Here is a 16,304-nt window from a genome sequence, read left to right as displayed (position 1 = left end):
CATCAGAGGCTTTTTTTTTTTACTTTTAAAAGCATTTTTTTGGCCAAAGAGGTTGTATAAAAAATGCATTTAAAAATTAAAAAAAAAAAGCCTCTGATGATTGTGCGGCTCAGCTGGGCATGGGGGGGGGCAGGGATTTTTGCTACCAGTTCTCCCAACCACCCGCCTTCATCGCTGCCAGATTGGGCAATCCGGTCCGAACCGGGAGCATTTCCCCCTGCTCTATTCACACCCTTAAAATCTAAAAATGACTAAAACATTAAAGTGTTGGAGAATAATTAGTAAATATAGAAACACAAATGCAAACAACTAATTCTCTCCCCCTCTCTATTGTCTATGTTGTTTTAGGGGGACTCCTTGCTTGGAATTAATTTTGAGTGTAAAATCCTTGATTTCTAGTAACTTGCTAAGCCTGTTTAAATCTACAAATCTTTAAAATATAATGTTGAATCTGGAGGGTGGCTTTTTTGCAAGGGGGGGGGGAGAAATAGTATTCCAAACTACAGTTGTGCTTACATTTGAGAGATTCCTTTTTATTTATTGAAAATGGTCATGGAATCTACCTAGTTAGCTTTTGCATTTTAGGGCTCAAGACATATTTAAGCTGCCATGGCAATCTTCATTTCTAATTTGCTGATACTGTTTTGTCCCTGCTTGTATTAATGCTGAGTATGCTTATGACCACTTTTTTTCTGCACTTATTCTTCTGCTGTAGAACATCTTTTAGCAGTAGAAAGTCTGATTAGTTGTATCTTTTCTCCTTCAATGTATCGTGCAAAACAAATGATACATTATAATAGGCTTCTATAGCAAAATAATGAATATACTATTATCTCATTCATAACATATTGACTTTCTTATTCCAACATTATTCATTAAAAATACTGAGAATTTATATTGATTTAAATTCTGAACATATAGTTTTCTGTGTTGCTCTTCATTTTTCCTTGGGATACAATAATAGTAGCAATTACTTCTATTCCCCCGCCCCCTAAAAACTATGAACTAGGCCAACAAAATGTGTAGTGAAGTTCTTGAAACAGGGGAAAACTATTTCTCCTGAATCTCTTGATATACTAGAATGAACAACTAGCTGATAAAAAGTATGAAAATATTTGTATTCAAGAGGTCCCAAGCTTCATTAATCCTTTCAGGTCAGGTTGGGAAAAACTAGAGTCTGAAACTGGAGAATTCTTATCAACCATTATAAATGATGTGAATTACACAGACTAAAATTATAATGAATTATCAGGCAGATTTGTGTGACCCATCAGAAGTTTTGAAATTTAACAAAGTTGACATTTCAGTGAAAAACTGAAGCCAAAAATAGCTGCTTCCAAGAAAAATCTGCTACCACAAACCCTACTTTCACACTATATAAATGTACAAAAACTATTAAACATATCATTTGTAGGAGAGTTATTGGTTACTTTTATAGCACACTGTTTTAGTTGTATAAAGTAAAGTCCCAAGTAAAAGCAGTTCAGATAGTAGGAATGAAAAGAAACTCTAGATGAAACAATAGCTGAATACAGTACATGAAGCCTCAGACTTTTATTTATGTTTAGCTTTATGATAGATTTCTTTCAATATATAGGAGTGAACCCACATTTTGGTATATTCTTTTAAATAAATTTGGTAATTTATCATGATTAATTTAAGAATTACTAGTTTTAATGGGTCATCTCTAAACTTAATTATGTTGAGACACAAACAATAATGTAGTTCATTGTATCATTTACTCATTGTTACGCAACAATGCTACAATATTATTTGGAATTATATGCTATTACTAGTTGTGGAAAATTGTGAGCCATAATCCATATCTGCATGAGCTGAACCTGCAAAAACATCTTGTATCATTATTGACTTTAATGTTTAGAAAATTAATATACAGGACAGATGGGGAAGCATAGGTGTTTTAGAAGTACCTGTTATTTTTTTTCTTCTTTGACTTGAGCATAAAAAATTATTCACATTTTTATGAAATGTCTTGTTATTTTGTCTCGTTATTTTGTGATGATTGATTTGTGGCAACAACCATTGTAATGTGGATATTAATATAACATTGATGAATGTATGTCATTGACTGATTTATTTCCTCTTTCTTACTTGAATATGTAAATTGAATTTCAATGGCCTATACATAATGCTTTCTTGGATTATCTTTTATAAAGCAAATTTTCAAACCTGCATTGTATCTTCTAGAAAATATTAAGGAGTATTGGATCAGATTATCAATAAACTCATAAGTTCAGAAGTTCAAAGTTTTATGGTTGTTGTTGGCAAATGTGATTCCTTACATCAATTATCAAATGACGATTTCAATTTTTTTTTATTTTTTTATTTTATTTTGTCAATCATATATAAGAAAAACATAATTTGAATACATGAAAAGAGTAAGTAAAAAGGAATATTAGGACAGGGAGGGTATACACACTGGTGCACTTATGCATGCCCCTTACAGACCTTAGGAATGGGGTGAGGTCAACAGTAGACAGTTTAAGGTTAAAGTTTTGGGGGTTTGGGGAAGAAACTAGAGTCAGGTAGTGCATTCCAGGCATTGACCACTCTGTTACTGAAGTAATATTTTCTGCAATCGAGTTTGGAGTGATTTATCTTAAGTTTGTATCTATTATTTGCTCATGTATTGTTGTGGTTGAAGCTGAAGTAGTCATTGACAGGTAGGGCATTGTGGCAGATAGTTTTATGTACTATGCTTAGGTCAGACTGAAGTTGGCGTAGTTCTAAGTTGTCTAAGCCCAAAATTTGGACTCTGGTGGCATAAGGTATTTTATTGTGGCTAGAGGAATGGAGACTCTTCTTGTAAAATATCTCTGGACTCTCTTGATTGTATTTATGTCCAATATGCAGTGCGGGTTCCAGACAGATCAGCTGTATTCAAGAATTGGTTTAGCAAATGTTTTGTATGCTCTAGTTAGTAGTACAATATTACCAGAGAAGAAGCTATGCAAGATTTGGTTAACAACTCTTAATGTCTTTTTGGCAATGTTGTTACAGTGGCTCTGGCACTTAGATCTTTAGAAATGAGTACTCCAAGGTCCTTGACAGAATGAGGGTCATCTAGAAGGTCATGTCTATCTAATTTGTATTTTATGTTTTGATTTTTTTTTGCCAATGTGCAAGACAGAGCATTTATTGGTTGAGATTTGAAGTTGTCACTTGTTAGACCAATCTGACACATAGTCACGGTCTTTTTGAAGGGTAGTTGCATTGTCAGTAGTGTTGATACTTTAACCGTCGGTGAAGAGAACACAGTTGCTTTTAATATGATCGCAAAGGTCATTTATGTGAAGTATGAAGAGTGTTGGACCTAAAACATTGCCTTTGGGAACACCACTATTAACATGTACAGGATTTGATAGCACGCTTCCTATTTTGACCCCTTGTTGTCTGTTTGACAGGAAAGCAGCTATCCATTTATGTAAGAGTCCAGAAATGCCATAGGATTTTAGTTTTAGAAGTAATTTGTCATGTACCACTGAATCAAAAGCTCTACAGAGGTCTATGTAAACTGCGTCTATTGCTTTGCCCTGATCGAGATGTGTAGTCCATATGTTTTTGCAATGTAGTAGTTGTAGATTACAGATAAATTTTTTCTGAAACCAAATTGTTTGTTGGAAACTGCTTTTTAAGTTAGGAAAAGAACTACCTCATATATTTCCTACGCATTCATTGCAATTTTTGAACAGCTTCAAGTTATCTATAGGCTGTATTAGATTTGGAATCACAGATAGGGATTTTACAGATATTATTTGTGTTGTATTGTTTTATGTTATGTAGTTACAACAAAACACTCACTATACATATTATTCCACTTATTTGTAAATCTACTGTAAAATCTAGAACCAGATACCAAAATTTCTCTGTTTTTCAAGGGGACTTCTCTGAAAATGCTAAATGTCATATACAAACATTTATTATAGGCTATCATCAGATATAGAATTATTTTTAATTGATTATAATATAACAACAGAACAGATAGATCAGATCTACACTGCAAAATTCTAAATGTAGAATTATGAGGCAAACCAGAAATCAGAACAATATCAACACTATTTTATTGTTATGTATAGGTGGAGATGTGGCCAAGCTATATAAAACATTATTGGTATTCTTTTTCCTACAGAAAACATGTAACCAAGATGAACTTGGGAGGAAAAAAAGATTAATAAATGTTACTATTGTTCACAAGCTTCAAAGTTTTTTTTTAATTTGATTTATATGCCTCAATTTACCTATCTTAGAAAGGATAGAAGGCTGACTCAACCTTGAGCCTTACATTAAGTAATGTTCTCTTATTGCCAGCTCCTTAAGATTTGTGTTTATTTATCCTATTTTACTATAAACTTCCATGTTTTCCTTAATGATGCTTGAATTGTCCAGTGTAAGTTTGGTCACCTTGTTTTTAGAATAATTCTGTCACCCATTGTCACAACATTCTGAAATCATTCTTTGTTTACATTTTTCTGTTTAATTGGAACATCTTTCCCACAATCTTTCCCATATCTACTTTAAGGAGATCATACTTCTCCATTAGCTGTTTAGCACTTTTCAGGAACCTGGTATTTATCTCGGCAGGCTTTGCATGACAATTGACATTCGAAACCATTACTTTTTCATGCCTCCTGATTTTGTCCATTATATTTGTCTTTGTATGCTTCCAGCCTTTTGTCAGCATCACTGTGACTTCCAGTCAGCCTATTTCACACTTTCCCCTCATTATTCCATTCATATATAAGCACAGCTCATAACCTAGCTTTATAATTGGATAGGCTATCATACCATATTGGTATTGTAAATTATTTTGAAATAAATTATGATTAAAAAATAACACTACACATTGTAAATCTTACATACCTAACAATGTTTTACTTTATTTATATACCAGGAACAACATCCTGTGGAAGGAAGTAGGAAGTTCAACGTTAATTGGTCAGATTTATGTATTTATTTGGTAGATTTTCTTTTAAATTCCACTATATTACTTTATAAGTAACTCTAGTAATGTACATACATGTTACTCCTTCCTTTCTTCCTCGTAGCCAACACGAACTATATGATGTGAGTTTGGCGGGAGGAGGGGAAGAGAGAGAGAATGAGAGAGACAGGGAGAGAGGGAAGAGAGAGAGACTAGCTTATAATCACCCAGCCGAGTTTTCTTATCTAAGTCTCTTGGTTTCTAGGCCAATACTTTGACCACTACATTAGTTTTGCAGAAATTTAACAAATCCATACAGACTGGTATGATTCTGAAATATCATCCACTAGTATTGCATCTTAATCTGTTACAAAGTACATTATTTGGAAAGGGTCACAAGCACAGATATGTAGTAGAAATGGTTTGGACCTATAAAGGACATGAGTACAAGCATCGGATCTCTCCTATTCAGGAGGGACATAAAGAACATGAGTACAAGCATCGGAGTGTCCTATTCAGACACTCTGTATTAGGTTTTATGTAAAGTGTTGAAGAAAACAAAACAACCACGACTGCTTTCAGAAGTCAACTCATTGAGATAATTCAACCCATAAAGCATCTTTCTTTGACTAACATGGAAACCAGCAAAAAGCCATGTGCTTTAAAAAACAGCAGAGAAATGCTATTTTTATGCTTGGGCAAGATGTGGAAAAAAAATTCCAAATCACTTTTGAAGCAGTACAAGTCTAACATGCTTGTTAGTAACATTTCACTATCAGATGTTCCAATAATTTATATATATGTATATATATATATAATTTCAAATGAAACTTCATTTTATTTTCTAAATTATATTGCAATTTAATACTTTGAACGTTTCAGTCTTTTTAGTGGGATAATAGATTTACCAGTTGCTTATGTAAAGATATACAGTAATGTTGATTTTCATGTTGTGTAATAGAAAAGAAATTTATGAGAATTTTCTATATATTGTATCTTCTAATACAACCATATTTACAATTTGAAACAAAAGAGGACTAGACATTCTTTTAAAACAACAGTGTGGCCCACTGGAGTTATGTACACAGAACAGTTATTAAATAAGCCACATGTGAAAAACAGCTGTTTCTCTTGATGTTTTCATTAGGCAATGGTGGAAAGATTGGTAGGTTTCTATATGTAGTTTCAAGCACAGCTCTTGGATATGTGTGTGAATTGATAGTGATTTTTAAAAACCTTAAGCATCAAACATAATATTATATAACATTTGTGTGTTCCAAATTGCAGTTCCATACACACCTTACAACAAACTAAACTTCACGTTATATGAAAGTCCAGGTTATTGATTACTAAACTGGTGAATAGAATAATGTGAATATGGACAAAATACTTATTTTCTAATTGGAATGGTGCAAAGTTTCACCTAATGATTCCTAATTGTTTAGCATGAATGTACCTTCATGGAACAGTGTTTCTCAACCTAGAAACCTTTCAGATGTGCAGACTTCAACTGCCAAAATTCCCCTGCCAGCATGGCTGGTTTTTTTTTTGGGCGGGGGGGGGGAGGGAAGGGGTGATTCTGGAAACTGAAATCTACATATCTTAACATTTACAAGGTTGAGAAACACCGATTTGGAGTGTTCTGAGCAGTTTTGGTACTTTAGTACAAAAATGTAATAATCACAATTACTATAGAAAATTACTGTTATTTTTGTACAAATATTATAATAAGCTACATTTTAACATATGCTATGTTAACAATATACAATCAATATTTTTTTAAAAAGCCTTGAAAATATTTTCATAAATAATATTAATTTAATTAATTATGTGCCACCAAGTCATTGTTGACTCTTAGTCAATTACTATTTTACAATTACAATTATTTTATCCATTAATGATCTGTCCCTAATCTGGTTTTTCAGATCTTGCAACAGTGCATAATTGCCACTGTAATTGAGTCTCTTGATCATCCTTTTTTCCCTCTTTCTTTCCACCTTTTCCAGTATCAGAATCTTTTCTAGAGAGTTAGGTCTTTACATAATATGTTTGAAACAGGATAATTCATAGATAGAGTTCTGCAACATTGGATGTGCTAGCTCAAAAGTTCTCTTCAATATATCAACAATATATTTCCACAAAGCAGATTTCGTATTACAGTTTTATACAACTAATTTTTCTACCCTGTATTTGTGAAAAGTCCATAGTTTTTTCTTAAAATATATTCTTTACTGACATGTAACACTCAGCTAAAGTCATATGAAAAATCTTGTGAATATCCATTCAAAATATGGCAATAGCACCACCACAGCTTATTTCAGTTACTGTACCCATTTCTTAATTGCATTTCCAGCCAAACTGAAAACAACCCTAACTAACATTATTTGAGGTTCAGTTAACATGAAATATACCTAAATAAATGTTGCATTTATCTCATTTTAAGATCAAAGCAGAATAATTCACAATCTAAAAACAAATTTCTACCAATTTACAAGACCACGTTCAAGTTAATTTCCCATTATTCTGAAGGTCACATCAAACTGCAAATACACACACAGCAAATACTTACAGCTGCTTGTCATGCCATATTGCAATATGTGCATTCAGCTTTGTTTAGCATGGTTTGTTATGGTTTGCATTGAAAAGAAAGACCACAAGAGAGAAAAGCCACAAGCTAATGACAAACAAACATGTTACTTCTTTTTGCTATAACTTTCTTTGCTTCAATTTAAAAAAAGGTTCAACTGACTTAATTAATCACAAGGGGAAACATGAAAAACAAGGATGGACAAAGCACTACTCATGAATAATTTGTTGTGTAGATGTTGCTTACTTTCTCTTTACGAAATGTTTCTCAAAGCACATCTTATTCTTTATATGCTGCAATAACAATTGGGATTTTTTCTGCTCAGTAAGAAAAGTTTTGAGTGTATTTATTTATTGTTCAATTATTCCCATATATTCACTATTCATAATACATAATAATACCTTAATGTATTAATAATTTATTATAGCTGAAAAATTGTTTGTGCCAATAGAAGACATTCTGGGCAAGGTCAAAAATAACTATGGTTTGGATACCAACCACCAGCTATATCAGTTATATTGCTCTGGGTTCTATCTCACCCTTTCCTTCTCTTACCATAGTTGCACTGGCATTGCATTTACCTTGAAGGAAGTTTAGTTTTCTTCTGAATACTAACTGAAGGCCCATCTTCGGTTGTGGTAAACACAGTAATGAAGAAATAAATTGTTCCTTTTTTCAAACCTTGTCAGGTTTTGAAGGTCCCTTGGAATGCAATTTTTTGAGGTGTGGCCTGGCCAATAAAAAAATAGATGAACAATTACTTCTCTTGATTTTGACACTATACTTCTGGTGATATTGGACACACTTGTTATTTTTGAAACTTTATTACACTACCAACTCTTGTCTATCTACTTAATAGTACCTTTTTGTATGTACTACTAGCCAATATGGTAATGCTCTTTCTACATGCCTAACTTTTTCTATTTGTGTCTTTGCACTTGTCCCTATTGAACTGCTTCTTATTGGGTCTTATTATTATTCCACCAAATTAGATTCTACCAAATCATGTCCTGTCCTTTAATAAATACATTAAATCTTTATACCAATAGACAAGAATAGTTGTGGCTTATGGTTGAATGGTGGGGGGTCCTTGGAGCCCTAGTGGCCCAATATTCAGAATGCAGTATTACAAGCTAACTCTGCCCATAGCCTGGAGTTTGATCTTGCTGGGCTCGTGGTTAACTCATCTCAGCCTTCCATCCTTCTGAGATCAGTAAAATGAAGACCCAGGGTTATGACCAGATGGTCAAGGCAAGGCAGGCCTCTAGAGAGTTCTTTAGTTCTTTTAATAAATGTTTCAGCCAAGGGCCCCCCATCAACTGGTAAGGCTCCATTCCCATGCTAACCCTGCAGGTAGCCACTCTCACACTCCCAAACACAGCCCTGTATTACAAAGAAATCCCACAGAGTAGGAGCATGCTCACAGGGCAACATCCAGATTTCCAAGTCCAATGCACCAGCAGAGTCCAGAACAAGAAACAAGTAATAGAAAAGAAGCAGTTTGAAAGCCCCAGTGAATCAGAGGCCAAATGCAGGCCCCAAGAGAAGGGCTAGGTCCAAATCAAAATGCAAAGCTCAATCTTCCAAGCAAGGCAAAGCAAATAGCAAACAGGTGAAGTCAGGGAGTGTAAGCCAAAGCAAACAATTGTTGCTGGAAAACTTTCCTTAAGTTACTCTCCTCCAGGTGTTCCTTGTAAGGAGGGATGGGGTGACTGTCTCTTGAGTAGCCTTGTAGCCCTTTTCTGGGCTTGCCTACATTCCCCTATCCTGGACCTTGGACTGAGTGGAGTAGACAGCTGTTCATCACTAGAGGAGATTGGCTGCCTATCAGCACCACTGCTCATCAGCAGCTTATCCTCCCTTTGTCAGTGCAGGCAGGCAGCTCTCCGTCTGGTTGACCACCTCCCCCAATGCCCAACGGTCTTGGGACAGCATTGTCCTAGGTTACTGGCATGCCTTTCCTGTCAGACAGTCCTAGTTCAACTCCTTCTCCTATGAACTGGGCTCTGAGGGGGCCAAAACACCCAGACTGTTGGGGGCAGTATGCTGACTTTGTAAACTGGCCTGAGAATTCTATAAAGCACTATGAATTTCTATTGCTATTTCATATTCATAAGTTCATAATATAAAAGGAATTAAGGATAGCAATATAAGTAATAACATATAGCAATAGGAAAATAGTAAAAAATGAATACCACAATCAATGGCATGAAAATTAAAACAATTCCTAATCAGAGGAAGCAATCAAAACAGTCAAGCTCCTGTGGCTTGATAGAACAGCCATATTCTAACAGACTTTGTAAAAGCCAAGAGGTAAAGGTCCATTTAGATATCTGGGGGCAAATTATTCCAGGACAGAGTATTGCATATAAAAAGGCATGCTTCTAGATCTCTGCAGATGGCAATCCCTGAAAAATGGGACTCAGAGTGAGCCTCACCCTATTCAGTCTTATCAGGTAGTCAGATGTTATTGAAAGAAGTTGGTCTCATTAATAAACTATGAACAGCTTTAAAAATGACAAAGCTGTACAAATAACTGGTACAGAAGGTAGAGAGGAGAAAACATCTCTTGGCCAGATCTGATGACTACTCATCAAACAGAGGCTCTAAGTCTACAAAGACTCCCAAGTTTTATAAGTCAGTTTTGTGAGGGACAGTGTTGCTTAGATACTTTGCTGAAGCCATGCCACAGGTATTAATTTTGTCTTCCTGAAGATTGAGAAATCACTCATAAATTGTATTCATGTTATCCCTAAAATAATTAATAATCTTTCAACTTGGTGACAATATTAATTGTGTATCATCATTAATTGTGTGTATCCATGTAATCTCTATTATTTGTATCTTTAACAAACTTAAAGATCTTATTTCAGGAATATAATTTCCCATTTATGAATTGGAAAATATATATTGGGTATGGAAATCGAAGCAGAGAGAATATGAATATTCACTCATTAAGTACACTCTAAGTATATGATCAAGTGCTATTCAGAATATATCTCTACATTGTCTTGTATATTGAAGAGAAACAAAATCTAGCCTCCATAGTTCATATGTCCAAAAAAGTCTGGAACTAAAAAAAAGCTAGGTTTTTTTTTAAACAGATGAAACTGCAGTACATAAGTATCCTACAGCTGGAGTACATAAATATCCTATCACTTACACAAAGGGAGGCTATTCTTCACATATATTAGAAATAAATATTTGTATGGACTCCAGGATGCTTGTCAAATGTATATTTCTACCAATTCTTTCCTTTCCCTAAGGTCCAGAACTAGGAACAATGCAAGTGTGAGGTGGGAATGGCATATTCTCAGATTCTAACAGAATAGTCCTCCACAAGATGATGCAAGTTCAAGCATATGCAAGAGGAAGCAGATACTTCATGCAGCATTTCTGTTAAGAAAAAGGCTCTCTTTTCAGAAAAAGCTACAGTATAATGGAAATTCAGTTTCTCCCTGAAAATTATTGTCCTAATCATATGTTCTACTCTCTAGTGAAGTGCCTCTCTCTACAGGAACTGAGATTATAAATACTAAAATCTCCAGAGAAAAATTGATGCTACACACATAAAATGCAAAGCTGTAAGAGTTACAACCAGCCCTGCTGTTGTTTGCTTTGCCATTTAAGCACTAGGGCAACAGAAGGATTCGGGTAGTGACTCAGGAATATGTCAACAGCATGGCTTGTTTGTGTAAGTAACCCTGCTTGATATTTAAAATAAGCCTAGTTAAAATATAGACTTTTTAAATTTTTTAAAAGATACTTATCACTTTTAAAATATTTTCCTTTCCATTTTTGTCTACGTAAATCAATGGTACATTCATGACTTTTCTCCAAGTTCAAGAAATATTGCACAGAGCTGTAAAATCTCTAATTTACATATTTCTTCATATTTTCCACAGATCAAACTGTATGTTTGAGGAATGAAACTGACACTAAGCTTTAGCAGAACAAAGTTATTCTCGCACATGTCATTTTTTTAAAAGAGGGAGAACGACTGTTATATTGAGTTTTAGCTTTGGTTACTCACTGAAAACTCAAATATATGCCTTTTAAAATGTAAGATCATAAAGATTCAGCAGGATTCCATTTTTTAAATAGCTAGAAATGTTGGATGTTTAAATATTAAACATATCCTTAGGTTTCACTTCCTGAAGACTTTGGAAAAATACTGGCCGTTCCTAAAACTAAAACTAAACTAAAAGGATAAATTAAGAGAAAAACAAATCCTAACAGAAGTCACAGAATAAATGCCAGAATGAATTAACTTGCTGGGATATGGCTAACATCACAGAGTTTGTATATGTTTCATCAAATGAAGACTTGACAGCTTTATGAGCAAACAGTGAGGTTTGAAGTATATGAAGATCCTATAACACTGCCAAGGCTGATCAGGTTTTGTGACATACAGGCTATTTAATAGACAAACATTTGCTCAGTGAAAATGTCACTTTAAATGACTGGTTTGATAATCTCTTAAGCTTTTAAATGATCTGCAAAGTCAGGAAATGCTCACTGGTGTTTCAAATCCACTGGCATATTAAATAATGAAAGTAAACATTACTCCAAGCTCAGTTCATGAGTTAAGGATTTGATTTATAGCCTTCTTTTCTTTTTCTATTTTTCTCCAAATTTATGTCAAAGTTTCATCATTGTTAGGTTCTTCCTTAGCCTTCACCTCCTCTCCTTTTTCCTTCTAAAATGCAGCTTTACATTCAGAAACCAGCTTTAATTGTTTCTTATCTGAACCTGCAGACAGGATGTACAATAACTGTTGCCAACACTTTCTCTATGTACATTCCGAAAATGCCTGTAGCAAAGCAGACAAAACCTCATCCAAAACATATGTGCATAAAATTTCACTGACCTCCTCTCCAGCTTTGGTATCTCAATCATATTTCATATATCATTATGCATGAATTGATGGCACTTGACTCATTCCCATCAGTTAATTAAAAATATAGATGTGGAATCATAAATGCCTGGAATTAAATGTCATTAAATTCAATGGATTTATCTGTCAGAAAGACTTCTTAGATTTCTTTTTGAAAACTTTTCATTCACTATCTATTTTGGGGAATGAAATCATAGTATTTAGAAAAAGAAGGATACGGCCAAATAAATAAATATATCTCAGTGTGTTATGAAGCCAGCTCTGCACTTACATTCTTGCCTGCAGTGTTAGATGCAACTAAAAGGTTGTGTTGTTACAGCACAATGCCTGTTTAAGCACGTTGCTGTTACCAAAGATAGGAACAGACATTTATATTTTAAAAAAAATATTGTATTTTTTTCTCAGCACAGTGAGTATAAAAATTTGTTTGTGTGAAACACTAGACCACAGGTGTCAAATTTGCCATGTCACATGATGTTTCGCAACATTTTTCCCATTCACGGAGCTGAGGTGGGTGTGGCCTGCGCATGAGGCATCTGCCATGCGGGCTGCCAATTTGACACCCCTCTACTAGACCGATATCTTATTCGTATATATATTCAACAGGAGGAGAAATTAGCAGTCTTGCTCTTTGTCTTGTGATCCTAAGCTACCTGTACACATGACCTCCAAAGGGAATCTCCTATTTTCCACACAGATACTCCAGAATTTCTATGGAGGGTCTGTCCTGGAAAATAAAGAAATTAACATTTCAGGAAGGCCTTCTACAGATAGAGCCATACCTTTTCATATAGTACTTTTGTTCAGGGACTGAAAAGGACTTACAAGAGAGAAATCCCCATCATCCTCTTAAGACAGAGAAGGAAAAAATAAGTAAAATATTTTAACTTAGATTTTTAGGGGAAGTTGTAGAATATTTAATTTCCTCTAAGGGATAATTTGAATTGAACACCAGCAATTATAGTAAAAATTGATTTAATGACAGATATAGATGCAGAACCAATATTTTGAGACAATAAGGCAATAAAATAATTAGTCTTGCGACTATTTGAACTTATATGAATATAAAACTGTTGTATTATTTTACCAATTTTCAAACTGAGACCAAGTAATAATTTTATGAAAATAAAAGTTCATAAGTGACATATATTGCATTTTGTCATACACACATATGTATGTGTGTATTTGTAAAAATAAATTTTGAGCAGGTGATATATGCCTTAAACAAAAGTATAAGTCAACATCTCTAAATATTAAAAAGTACTTAATAACATCATTTCATTATTTACACAGTCTTGGCAGGGAAAATGTAATACCCCAAACAAACCTTTTGTATTTATACAAAATATGAAGGGTCATTTTTCTTGTTGATGTAAAAATAAAGTCAATGTTTTGTCTGGCATGCATGTTATTGAATCTGCTTGCAGTTCATTTTAAATTTTGAGGTGATTATTCATAGCACTCCCAAGGAATGTGAGTGAAAAAATGTTGAGGAATGTTAAAAGTGCATTAATAGGCAGAGCAAGCAGGTGACAATAGCTAAATCATGTTAATTGCTTGGAAAATCTATTTCTTCTACTTATTATTTTGACAAGGTTAACAAAACAGTTACTTTTAAAAGTAAATTTTCCCTTTTCATCATTGCCATCATCTTTGTAGCTTGAGTAAATGTTTGCAATGGACCATTTGTATCAATCCTACATACTAGGGTTAAGAGAAAGATGTCAGGTAACATCACTTAAGCAGAAAATAATGACATCCATAAACAAATAATTTGTTAGTTTGTTTGTTAAAAGGCAGTTAGGTGAGCCGAACATATAAGACCCAGCGATTTCTGCAGGTGGAAATGTTGGGAATCCCCACATTTTACCATGTGGACTTCATTCCTTGCTCCTTGAAAAGTAGACTTGACTCCACAATCATAGATGAGAGCCAGGTCTTCTTTGTACAATGAACAGATTCATAGTATAACATCAGTTGCTAATTTGCCAATTAATTATTACAGTGTTGTCCTGATCACTGAATACATTTTTACGTCTTAAAATAAATGTAGGGGTTTTTTTTCCCCCTTTTGCCTGTTCATGGATACATTTTATCAAGGAAATCTTATTGAGGCTACATTGACCATGACACAAGCACTGACTGAGCTTTCTCTCCTCTTTGATGATCCCTTATTTATATATATATATATATATATATATATATATATATATATATATATATATATATATATACACACACATACATATACTTTTTTATACTTTCATCAGATCAGGGAAGGCACAAAACTCTTATCAGAGATCGGTAATTAACTGATGGTGAATTAGTTCAGAGGTTTATGGAATTAGTTCTCTAAACCTAATTTATACAACTTTTTCTTTTTGTCATAATCCTTATTTTTAATTACAGTAGAAAGAGTGAGTGCAAGCAGAAAAAAATAAAGAAAAAAGAAAAAGAATAAATTGAAGTATGTAAAGAAGTGATTTCCAATCTTCCATCACAACAAATAAAAATGAATCTGATAACTGCGTCCTTCGTGCTTTCTGTGTTTGGTTGTATTCTTGTAGATGTTTCATTACCAATCTAGGTTATTATCAGGGTTCCAAGTAATGGATACATAGCAAGCAAAACCCCGAGCTAGGTATATTAATCAAAGAATAGCTTAATTGGTGAAAACTGACTCTGAAGGGTTTCTCAGTTTTCACTTAATTAAAAGTGAAAGTTTTTCCCTCAATCCCAAACAATCAATCACATGGCCCAATCAAGACAGCATCTGCTGGTCTGGTGACATCACTCCTCCTTCCTCTGGCCAGGTGTGAGAACGTCCTTGGTTCCCAAGAGAAAGCATTTTATTTTGACTACACAACTCCAGCTATCTTTAATCCCCTCCCCCATCCCACAGCTCTGATGTGGCAGCACTGAAGCTCCAAGATGGCTTTGGTCAGGCCAGCTTCAGGGTTGACAGTTATATTATCAATGCTAGAAGAGAGTCAGGTTTGTTCTCATTTTATATTCTAGTGGCTTGCCCTGTCAGTGTTGATAAGGGGTTCCTCGATTGGGCTGTTGTTTGCTGTTAGTCTGTTTTGCTAAACAGCAAACTACAAGGTAGTTCCTTAATTGCGGTCTTGTTTGCTTCTTGATTGTTAGTCTAATGTTAATCTTGGTGTTAATCTCTGCTTATCTGGGTGTTGATTGCTGATGAGAAATGTTTTAGTTTTGTTTCCTTTTGGCTTTTTTTATTGTCTCTTTTGAATGGTAGGAGGAGCCTACCACCAGCAGCTGGTGGTACAGTGGACTAAACTACTGTTAAAGTAGTATTTAGCTGCCAGCTGCCTGCAATTACTGCGAGTTCAATTCTCACCAGGCTCAAGGTTGACTCAGCCTTCCATCCTCCCAAGGTAGGTAAAATGAGGACCCGGTTTGTGGGGGCAATAAGCTGACCTTGTATAAAATAGAACACCGCTTAGGGGGGGCCAAAAGCCCTACTAAGCAGGTATATATAAAAGTATGAAGGCTATTGCTTAAAAGCATTGTAAGCTGCCCTGAGTCTCCAGAGAAGTGCAGCATATAAATCAAACTAATAAAATAAATAAAATAAAATAAATGTGCCCATTGATGGCTGATTTGTCTGAGTTCCAGGTTTCCAAGAATTCCTTAACATTTTCAGATTTAACCACTATTATTTATATATTTATAAACTACCATATATTTATGTACTAGTAATATATGGTATATATTTATATTCTAGTACCCAGTAGAGCAAATATTATAAACACCATTCCTTACTATCACTGATGATGTTATCTAGTTTGGTAATGAAATATCTGCAAGAAAACAATCAAACTCAGAGAGCAAGGACTACAGTTCAACTCTGAACT

The sequence above is a fragment of the Pantherophis guttatus genome, chromosome 6 (assembly GCF_059756535.1).
Source record: "Pantherophis guttatus breed Tessera chromosome 6, ASM5975653v1, whole genome shotgun sequence".
NCBI classification, from domain to species: domain Eukaryota; kingdom Metazoa; phylum Chordata; class Lepidosauria; order Squamata; family Colubridae; genus Pantherophis; species Pantherophis guttatus.
The sequence above is the reverse complement of the archived record's forward strand: the minus strand, read 5'-3'. Positions refer to the sequence as shown.